Source organism: Schistocerca nitens, chromosome 1 (genome assembly GCF_023898315.1).
Source record: "Schistocerca nitens isolate TAMUIC-IGC-003100 chromosome 1, iqSchNite1.1, whole genome shotgun sequence".
NCBI lineage: Eukaryota > Metazoa > Arthropoda > Insecta > Orthoptera > Acrididae > Schistocerca > Schistocerca nitens.
Window position 1 is genome coordinate 812777792 of NC_064614.1, and position 12398 is coordinate 812790189.

A 12398-nucleotide genomic window follows, 5' to 3' on the forward strand; every position below is an offset into this window, starting at 1 on the left:
TGTGAGTTAGTACAGGCAGAGGAGGTCATTGTTGGCAACCAGAATAAAGTAATAATTGGATCCTTTTACTGACCTCCCAGTTCAGATGATACAGTATCTGAAAGGTTCAAATAAAACTTGAGTTTGATTTCAAACACGTACCCGACTCATATAATTATTGTGGTGACTTTAATTGACCCTCGATATTTTGAAGAAAATACATGTTTAATTCCGGAGGAAGTCCATGAGCCCACGAGAATAGTAAACGGTTGTGAAAACACACTTGACCTCTTAGCAACAAATAATCTGTGTAATAACGAACATCAAAACGGATATAGATATCAGTGAACACAGGGTTGTCGTAGCGAGACTGAATATTATAACCCCCAAATCGTCCAAAAATAAACGAAAAATATAGCTATTCAGAGAACCAGATAAAAATTCACTTGACGCCTTCTTGAAAGACAATTTCCACTCCTTCCAAATTAATAATATAAGTGTAGACCAGATGTGGCTTGAATTCAAAGAAATAGTATCAGAAGCAATTGAGAGCTTTATACCAAATAAATTAACAAACGGCGGAGCTGATCCTCCTTGGTGCACAAAACGGGTCAGAACACTGTTGCAGAAACAACCAAACGAACATGCCAAATTTAAACAGACGCAAAATCCCCAAAATTGGAAATCTTTTACAGAAGCTAGAAATTTAGCGCGGACCTCAATGCGAGATTCTTATAACAGTTTCCACAACGAAACTTTGTCTCGAAACCTGGCAGTAAATCCAAAGAGATTCTGGTCGTATGTGAAGTATGTTAGCTGCAAGGAACAATCAATGCCTTCTCTGTGCGGTAGTAATGGAGATACTATAGAAGACAATGCTGCCAAAGCCGAGTTACTAAACACAGCCTTCCGAAATGCCTTCACAAAAGAAGACTAAGTAAATATTCCAGAATTCGAATCGAGAACAGCTGCCAACATGATTAACGTAGAAGTAAATATCTTCGGAGTACTGAAGCAACTTAAATCACCAAATAAAAGCAAGTCTTCTGGTCCACACTGTATACCAACTAGGTTCCTTTCAGAGTATGCTGATGCATTAGCTCCATACTTAACAATCGTAACAATCGTATACAACCGTTCGCTCGACGAAAGATCCGTACCCAAAGACGGGAAAGTTGCACAGGTCACAGCAATATACAAGAAAGGTAGTAGGAGTAATCCACTTAATTACAAGCCCATATCATTAACGTCGATATACAGCAGGAGTCTGGAACATATATTGTGTTCGAACATTATGAATTACCTCGAAGAAAACGATCTATTGCGACACAGTCAACATGGGTTTAGAAAACGTCGTTCTAGTGAAACACAACTAGCTGTTTATTCGCATGAAGAGTTGAGTGCAATTGACAAGGGGTTTCAGATCGATTCCGTATTTCTGGATTTCCGGAAGGCTTTTGATACTGTACCACACAAGCGGCTTGTAGTGAAATTGCGTGCTTATGGGCTATCGCTCAGTTACATGACTCAATTTGTGATTTCCTGTCAGAGAGGTCACAGATTCTTAGTAATTGTCGGAAAGTCATCGAATGAAACAGAAGTGATTTCTGGCGTTTCCCAAGGTAGTGTTATTGGAACTTTGCTGTTCCTTATTTATATAAACGATTTGGGAGACAATCTGAGCAGCCCTCTTAGGTTGTTTGCAGATGACGCTGTCGTTTATCGACTAATAAAGTCATCAGAAGATACAAACAAGTTGCAAATCGATTTGATTTATAAAAGATATCTGAACGATGCGAAAATTGGCAGTTGACCCTAAAGAACGAAAAGAGTGAAGTCATCCACATGAGTGCTAAAAAGAATCCTTTAAACTTCGGTTACACGATAAATCAGTCAAATCTAAAAGCCGTAAATTCAACTAAATACCTAGGAATTACAATTACGAACAACTTAAATTGGAAGGAACACATACAAAATGTTGTGGGGAAGGTTAACCAAAGACTGCGTTCTATTGGCAGGACACTTAGAGAATGTAACAGATCTACTAAGGAGACTGCCTACACTACGCTTGTCTGGCCTCTTTTAGAATATTACTGCGCGGTGTCGAATCCTTATCAGATAGGACTGACGGAGTACATCGAAAAAGCTCAAAGAAGGGCAGCACGTTTTGTATTATCGTGAAATATGGGAGAGAGTGTCACTGAAATGATACAGGATTTGGGCTGGACATCATTTAAAGAAAGGCGTTTTTCGTTGCGACGGAATCTTCTCACGAAATTCCAATCACCAACATTCCCCTTTGAATGCGAAAATATTTCGTTGACACAGACCTACATAGGAAGAAACGATCACCACGATAAAATAAGGGAGATCAGAGCTCGCACGGAGAGATATAGGTGTTCGTTCTTTCCGCGCGCTATACGAGATTGGAATAATAGAGAATTGTGAAGGTGATGATGAACCCTCTGCCAGGCACTTAAATGTGATTTGCAGAGTATCCATGTAAATGTAGAATCTAAGAATCTTGCTCGTGTAGTAAGCTTTAAAACATGCGTTTAACATTTTTAATGCAACAAAAATGATAATAAATGATATGGTGAATTCTACAGCGAATTCTATAATGTGTTCTTTATCCTAAATTTCTAATTAAATAATTATTTTGTACTACAAAATGGCAACAGAAAGGCCTTACGCAAAGTAGAGCACCGATGAATTGCATTTAGATGTAAAAGTACGTCTAACAGGGCATCAAGGATTAAATGAGTGTGGACGCATAGAACATTTGCCTAAGTCAACGATTAAGAGCCGTGCTTAAAATAAGAACAAAAATGAAAACGAGGATGTAAAATTTTTTGGTTTCAGTGAATCGTTTTCCAACGCAGTTGAAAGTGAATTGGAAAAGAATGTTCTTACATTTGCAGAGATAATGTTCGGTTTATGTAACTCGAACGTAACAAATTTATCTTCGACATTACAGATCGAAAATGATTGCACCATAATTTCAATGCAGAAGAAGTCATGGCAGTCAAAAAATGGTCTGAAGGTGTCCGTCCAAGGAATATCATGGAATCCGAGAGAAATGATGAAAGCTAGAAATAAAATTTCAAGGTAACGATGGAAAAAAGAAACTATCCGAAACAAAGCAGAAGGAATCTAGAACTACAGCTCTACCTATGAAAAAGAAGCGTTTCGGAGACTCTCCAGGGAAGCTACCACAGAAACTTATTCGCAAAACAGAGGAATGGTGTTGCGAGACGTGCGAGGAAGATCGAAGGGAAGAAATGATTAACTCCACGAAATGCAAAATAAGAATTCATACGAGGTGCGCAGGGGTGGGGAAGGAAGCGGGAGAGTTGTATTGGAATGTCAGCCGGAGCATTATATTGGCGAAGCGCTTGCAGCGGACTTATATCCTTCTCAGTTGCCGATAAGGTATCTGTCCGAGGTGCTTCGGTATCTGTCAGGGGTACTTGGGTGTCAGTGTCTTTCGAACTGGTGTGATAGGTTGTTAAATGACTCCAGTTTCTGGGGGTCGTCCCTGAACGAGTAGTTTCCTGTATATTTCTTTGCGAATTCATTTAGTCACTGCGAGAGCGTGGGGGAGATGCTCTTCTAGTTCTAAAAGCACATACCATTAGAGAGGCAGATGTTTACATTTAACATTCTGACAACGCGCGTTGTAACTAAAGTCAAAGAAAATTTTACTTGTCACACATATACCTCACTAACTCAAGCAGTCTGCAAAAAATTACAGAAATTCGAGCTCACGTGAACGCGAGTGACAGTGATTTTTCCCGCGCACCGTTCCAGAATGAAACAGGAGACTGACAGGATCAGATTATTGTATCAGTTTACGTAATATCCAGGAGTCATACCGAAGACGTGACGAGTAAGGACTCCGCCAGTGGCGAAGGCGCAGGGGTGCGCAAAAACTGGTCAAACGATAAAAAGGAAGAAAAAAAAATATGTTTCAAAATCAACCGACGACATACATCACTGAAGTACTAAAGCTGCTCAAGGAACGACGATCTCTTTCCTCGCTGGCCGGTTTGTTCAAAAGAATCTTTCAAAGCGGGATCATACCACGCGGCTGGCTAAAATCAACGTTTGTACCACATCCAAAAAGCGAAATGCAACGCTCTACAAAGACTGCGGACTTATCAGTTTTATGGGCCATATCCTCATATTATTCCGTAAAATACTGCATTTGAGAATATACTGTAAATGTGAGGAGAGTCTCAGAGGAGTGTTCTATAGACTCGGGATGGGTCACACAGCCTTCAAGTATTGTTTGAGCCATCTTGTGACGCTTATATGGATGTTTAAGGCTGTTTACTCGATTATGAAACAGCTTTTGACAACATTCAGCATGGCAAACTGACGAGTATCTCGCGTGAAGTGGGGCTGGATGGTTTTGACATCCGACTGATTGGAAATCTGTACTGGAACCAAGGTGCTGGGGTGTTTGTGGGTGGTCAGCTGTCAGAGGAAGTATCGATTACGAACGGCGTTTTCCAGGGCTGCAGTCACTCCCCATCACTTTTCAACGTATATTCTGAAAGGATTTTTGGAGCTGCTTTTGATTGAAAGTACCAAGTATTAGTGGTTAACGGAGTTCTCTCACAAATACCATTAGATACGATTATAAAGATGAGGATGAAGCTGATGTCTTACTTGCAACCAGGCTTGAAGACCTACAAGAACTATTAAGCAAAGTGACTGATGAAAGTAAAGCCATGAGGTTATGTTTTATAGTCAAGAAGACAAAATGGACGGTTGTCAGCACTGACAGAGATGAAATCACGGTAGTGATAAGATCGAAAGTGTTTTATCCAGTAAGTTTTTGAGGTGTTACACCAAGATGACTGGGGCTTCTTTCAAGAAATTCGCAGCAACAGTGAACAGAACAGAAGTTCTTTTCAGAAAACCAAGAATGTTCTGACTCTGCTGTGACATAGTTATTACATCTCGCATCCGATTACTTCGATTTGTGTTCAGTATCGATGCAATTGAGACATGGGCAGTTACTGGAGTATTAGGTGAGTAATTGGAGGTGCTTGCAATGTAGGCGTATTGAAGGATACCACGAACAGATAAAGTCACAAATGTGATAGTAATGCGGTTCATGTATAAAAAATTAAAAATTTTGAGTACGGTCCGTTGTGTCGTTAGAACAAGACACAGCCAGGGCAAAAGCACCACAGGCGCAAAGATGCGAGCTGGTGCCAGTACCATAGAAACTTAACACTTGCGCGACTTCCACCAGCGCCACAGACAGCGCTGAGGACGAAGATATCGACATCGCCTCGGGCAGCTGCCGACCGAGTACAATCCGCCAATGACCGGACGACAACGGACAGAAGCCTAGTAGGAAGATAGAAGAGCAGCTCTCGCCCACTTGGTTATACGTAATCGTCCAGGACTGACTTAGACTGGAAACATCATTTAGTGAACTCTTAGAAGTGAACGGACAGTTGCTGTAAATTGAAATTGGTATGTAGTGCGAAGTCTACCTACGATTATTTGCACTTTGCCAGTGAGGGCCTTTTTTGTGTTATATCACAAGCAGTGTTGCAGACTTCATTATTCAACAAGTCACAAAGATAAGTAAACCTTTTTAACTCGTTTGTGTGAATTTGTTACTAATTTGTTGGAGTGTTGTAGAACCTCCGATATCCTATCCCGTTACCTGACCCTGGGGCACAGCTGTGTAATAGTGGGATGGAGAAATTGTCTTAGCGGTGTACTGCACCAGAAGCCGTTTCACGAACTTACAAACTCAGCCTACCGCAACAGTGGCAACTCGGCCTCCACAGCGGTAGCGACGAGGCCTTTACAAAACTGACGACTAGAGTTCACAAAACTGTCAACAGAAGAAAACTCAAATACTTTGCTCACTAAAGCGCAACAACCAATATAACGTGTTGTAACTAATACTTCAAGGAAAGACTGATAGCTAAACAAGGATCAGAACGTAGAAGATTATCCTCACTAAAGAACTTACGCCAGTGGTTTCGACTGAACAGAGAGTCGCTGTTGAGAAATGCCATGGACAAACAACAGATAACGCTACTGATTCCCAAAGTTTTCGGAGGACGATACACTTAAAGAAGAAAATGACGAGGTACGTGAGTTATTCCACCGCTCTTGTTGTGTTTTGTGCCTAGAATAAGAGCTTTTCCTTAGGTCGGTGCCCGTAAACTCACGTTGTTGCACAGTGTCAGTTCTACAGTGTCTTTTCGTCCATGCATCATCATAAGGAAAAGACTACTACCGAACAGGTTTCACACAGCTGCAGCCTACTCGGCACGGTCATGTTCAGCTACGTAGTTCTTGCTTAGATTTCGGTACGATACTGCAGTATCTCAAGGGGCGGCCAGGGGACACTGAAGAGAATATGTTGTTTGACCGAAAGGTTCCGATTTTTGTCGATTTCTTCCGACTGAGGCCCACAGCGAGACGCGACTGTGGAGGAAGCGAGAAAATAAGGGGGGAAGGGGTACGTAATTCAACCATCCCTCCGGTGAGCACTTTTACTGCACCCAAGTCTCGGTTAGTAGCATACGTCTACTGTGTAAATAATAAAGGATTCAAGAATTATCCTTCTGTAGCTAATTTAATAATATTACGGGAGTTGTTATTCGCTATGGCTGTACACAGCTACTCGCTGTTCATAGAACTCGAACCTTCTTGTAAGCAAATGTACTCTCTATCACACGTCATCGTGTGCATTGCTCAAGCATCTGGTGTCGCAAGACCACTGGAAGTATGCTTTACGTGTGCTGTGGGAGTTTTGTGATTATCCTAGCGCGAATGAAACTCTGACACACGCTAAAGCGTCGGAAGTCTTATGAGTTTTTGAGGATCGGTAACGTTTAAAGCACGTATTTCTTGTATTATATCTCACGGACAGTTATTTTTCAGTAGTGTTTCACTTCTTTTAAATATATTTATAAAATCATAAAATTTCCTAGATGTACATAAAAAATTGCGGAAAACGTCGGAAACGGAGGGAAAGGCTCAGGGCAGAGGCGCAGCTTTGTCAGTTCTTGCCGGGGCGTAAAGTCACCTCAGTAAGACTCTGGCTGTGCCTCCTGCCACATGCCGCTAAGGAGCTTGCGGAAATTAATGTTGACTCAGATATAGTGACGGAAGCGAGTTCCACAAAAAGTGCATCTAACTGCACCAAACTTATTGCAGGTTCTGCACTTGCTAGCAACTGTACGCGTTCTTGTGTGACCAGACTCTGGCGCGGAGCACTGAGTTTCTGCCATATGGCGGAATGCGCCGTCGCCTTTAATTGTGAGCTCAATGGAGACGCCGCTGGCATTCGGCCCACACCTGCCGTCGCTTACTGGCAGCTTTCCGTCCGACAGCCAGCGGCCGAGCCACCAGGCGGCGAAGCAAATGAAACCCACAGTCACATACTCTTTGACTTCAGGCTTCACTGTGAATTGCTCTGTCCCACACAGTGCCTCCAATGTAGCATCACGGTCAGTCTTCACGTAGGCTCGAACAGTCGCATCCGGAGAGATGGCTCAGGGTAGTTTCGGGTTCGAGTTCCTGTCTGAAACAGAGCTTTATACTCCCAGAATGGTTCAAAAACAGCGCACACTCTAGTGCAGAAAGGATGATTCAGTCTGGAGCTTCCTACGCATTACCTGACTACACTACTGGCCATTAAAATTGCTACACCAAGAAGAAATGCAGATGATAACGGGTATTCATTGGACAAATACATAATACTAGAACTGACACGTGATTAAATTTTCACGCAATTTGGGTACATAGATCATGAGAAATCAGTACCCAGAACAACCACCTCTGGCCGTAATAACGGCCTTGATACACCTGGGCATTGAGTCAAAGAGAGCTTGCTTGGATGGCGTGTACAGTTACAGCTGCCCATGCAACTTCAATACGATACCACAGTTCGTCAAGAGTAGTGACTGGCGTATTGCGACTAGCCAGTTGCTCGGCCACCATTGACCAGACGTTTTCAATTTGTGAGAGATCTGGAGAATGTGCTGACCAGGGCAGCAGTCGAACATTTTCTCTATCCAGAAAGGCCCCTACAGGACCAGCAACATGCTGTCGTGCATTATCCTGTTGAAATGTGGGGTTTCGCGGGGATCGAATGAAGGGTAGAGCCACGGGTCATAACACATCTGAAATGTAACGTCCACTGTTCAAAGTGCCGTCAATGCGACCAAGAGGTGACCGAGACGTCCAACCAATGGCACGCCATACCATCACGCCGGGTGATACGCCAGTATGGCGATGACGAATACACGCTTCCAATATGCGTTCACCGCGATGTCGCCAAACACGGATGCGACCATCATGATGCTGTAAACAGAACCTGGATTCATCCGAAAAATGACGTTTTGCCATTCGTGCACCCAGGTTCGTCGTTGAGTACACCATCGCAGGCGCTCCTGTCTGTGATGCGGCGTCAAGGGTAACCGCAGCCATGGTCTCCGAGCTGATAGTCCATGCTGCTGCAAACGTCATCTAACTGTTCGTGGAGATGGTTGTTGTCTTGCAAACGTCCCCATCTGTTGACTCGGGGATCGAGACGTGGCTGCACGATCCGGTACAGCGATGCGGATAAGATGCGTGTCATCTCGACTGCTAGTGATACGAGGCCTTTGGGATACAGCACAGCGTTCCGTATTACCCTCCTGAACCCACCGATTCCATATTCTGCTAACAGTCATTGGATCTCGACCAACGCGAGCAGCAATGTCGTGATACGATAAACCGCAATCGCGATAGGCTACAGTCGGACCTTTATCAAAGTCGGAAACGTGATGGTACGCATTTCTCCTCCTTACACGAGGCATCACAACAACGTTTCAGCAGGCAACGCCGGTCAACTACTGTTTGTGTATGAGAAATCGGTTGGCAACTTTCCTCATGTCAGCACGTTGTAGGTGTCGCCATCGGCGCCAACCTTGTGTGAATGCTCTGAAAAGCTAATCATTTGCATATCACAGCACCTTCTTCCTGTCGGTTAAATTTCGCGTCTGTAGCACGTCATCTTCGTGGTGTAGCAGTTTCATTGGCCAATAGTGTATACAGTAAGGCATCAGTACCATCAGCCTGGAGCACTGACAATTCATCATCTGGACACGAAGAGCACGCCCATATCTCCTCGCTGGCTCAAGAATTACGACACATAGAGTGTTTATGTTCTGCATGATTATGGTGTGAAATCCAGTCAACTGCCTTGTTTTTTAAGTCACCAGGATTCGAGCTGTCTCCGTAAAAAGTTAGAGTCGTCGTAGTGCCAGAGCCAGTGATGGGATTATAATTTACTCTTCCCTTTGTGCTAAAACGTGTTGTTAAGAATCACAATGTCGTGGTGAAATAAAGTGAGTAGAGGAACACACGCGCTGCAACGGACCTGGTTGCCACATGCTACCACCGAAAAACAGTGGGCATGTAATTAGAAGTTCATCCCACCGAAGTGGCTAAGAAAGACTGAAGGTGCAAACTACCGGTTATATTGACACAACTACGAAAATTCAGACAGACTTCAGCGAACCATATTTCTCAGGAGTCACGTCTCATCCATATTTCAGCAAGCTGCAGTTATAAATCCAGTTCCACAACAGGAAGCGGGGAGAATCCTATTGGTGACTAATGACGTCATGTGGGCTTACAATATTCTTGAAGTCTCGGGAGCCGTGACAGAAGAGAAAGACAATTACGGTAGTTCAGGAATACACGAATTAAAATGTAATAGCTGCAAGTCCAGATGTTGACTACAGGAAATTTTAATATCAGGTAAAAAATGAAATGAAATGTGCTTGTGGGTAGTCACCTCTGCAAGTACTTTTAAATGGCGACGCTTCTGCGACTGTGTGTCTATAAGAAGGAAATCATGATGAAGAAACACAGTCCCTGAGCAGAGGATAATCTCCGATCCAGCTGGGAATCGAACCCAAGCCACTCGCATGGCAGTCTGCTGCACTGACCACTCAGTTGTGGGGAGAGACGCGATATCACGCACAAAAAACATATAAGCACTGAAGAATGAATGTACCTACCATAGAGAGCAGAAAATCACCAGCATGCTGGGATGAAAACAGACACAGCAAACACATTCCCTAAGAACAAGGGAAAAAGAATGCTGTCTCTCTCTCTGTCTCTGAGAAGAATATTTCTTTTGGGTGGCTTTAAAGAAAAATGAAAATATGCCTAGTGATCAACAAAGCAATGACTAACAGGCACCATTCCAATTACTTCACAGTTTACCATATAAAATGGTCAAAAATTATTTTAAAAACATTTTCCACACTGCTTCACTGTGTGTGTGTGTTCAACACACATATGGAACACGCACCCACTTCTCCATCTCTGTATCCACCTCTTTTCCTGTTTGTCTGTTAACCTCATCCTCACACCTTTATCTGTATGTACCTGTCTCTTCATCTCCTCCTTCCCTTCTATTTGTCCATTTCCTCCATCCCCTCTCTCTCAGAATATCTTCTTCACCCTCCCTCTCACTGTATCCTTTTCCCCTCTCACTTTCCATCTCCCCCTCTTCCTTTCTCACCTGCCCACTGCTCCTCTACACATTCCACCTGCCTCATGCATCTCCCCCTTCTCCCCTCTCTCTGTCCATTTCTTTCTCTCTGACCATGCCCTCCTCTATCCATCTCAACCTTTCCCCTGCCATGCTCATCAGCACATGTAGCCCCTGCAGTACAGTCCGGTGAAGTAGGCTGATATTACTCCCACAACATAGCTGTCATGCAGGGCAGACTACATGTTGAAGCTCACAAAACCGTTTCTTGCCCCTGATATGTAGGTTGCCCCTCAAAACAGGTTGATTTGGCAGGTCAATACTGTTCCCACGTAATATGTGTTCATGCAGGGCAGCCTATATGCCAGGGTCTGGAAAACACACATTTGTGGTCATATCTCTGTTCCTATTGGAACTAGGAGGTTATAAAGTCCACAGTGCTGATAATAGTGAGGCCTGCTGTTTCTGTGCCAAATTTGGTTGAACTCGATTGATGAGATTCCCAGACATAAGCACAGACACTATATTTTAGATAGTATATAACAGATAACATTTTTAAATGTCTATGTTTCCTATGATACAGCTATGTTATGAGCAGTGTCCTGCATAATTGTGACAATGAATTGAAACCAAAGCTATGTTCATTCAGCGCCTACACAGGAACAAAAACCCATACAAAAGGAACAGGAAATTAAAAACTAAGCATAAACCACAAACCCATAATTTTCAGTAATAAAATAACGTGAATGTGCTGCCATGAAACACTACAACAAAATGTGTACAGTAAAACTACTATCTTTTATTTTATGTACCACCGATGATACCTAATTCGAAAAGGTAAAACATTTTTGGTTGGAAACAAGCTAAACATTGAGTTGCAAAAGAGCGATACTTGTTCTCATGTACATGATAAACACGGCTGACGAATTGACGAAGAATGCCTGCAAATATTAACCTATTAAGTTACAAACTCTAACAACATTCCGTTTTAGGTTAACAATCATTATCCATTCAATGTATGTTACTGTCGTTATTTTATTGAATTTTCTGCCCGAACAGCAACTGAACGTCGATCGACGAGATTCATTTAGTAAAAAGTGGTATATACATATTGTGGTACAATTTTTTGTTCCTTTGTTGGCAGGAAATGGTTAGCTACAAATATGAACAGTATTTAATTGGATCCGACGAGATATTGCCTTTGCGCGTGCTCTATATATAAATTTAACTTGTATCTTCGCGCAAGGATGCGTTCGGTTTCACTTGTTCTCCTAATTATCTAATGGGTTGGCCGTTATCTGTTACAGCGAGTACACAGGTTCTTCTGTTCACCGTCCTCTCCCCCTCTATTTTCCAGCTACAATCATGCTGTGATAATTGCATTGTTTGTGTTTCAGCCGTCCGAAACGCTGTATTTACCCAGTTCTTTTTTTTTCCTGAAACGGCGGCTCCGGTATTGTGGGGAGTTTGAAAGCTCGCGCGCGCACAATGTAGCGTCATTACCGACGGCGATACGGAACAAAGGGCTCCAGACACAGTGGCCGAGAGGCGGCCCGGTGAAAAATGCAGCTGTCAATCCGACAATTGGCGCCCGCGAGCGCGGGAGATTGATCCTGGCGGCTCGCGTCTTCCCAGTAGCAAGGGGCGAAGGCGACGGCGCCTGCTGCAGTTCCAAACGCCGACCGCAGCGACAGCTCCCCAGCAGCCTGCCTTTCCGTGTTTGTAAGTGCGGAAAATTAGCTTAGGTGAACTGTGGCTGGTCAGTGTGACCGGCTAGTCACGTTAAAAACTGTCAAATAGCGTATGAAGCGCCGTACAGTAGTCCGCGACCGGTTATCGCTACCAGAGTATCACGTAAAAGGTTTAAGTCTCTCAGAGCAACCAA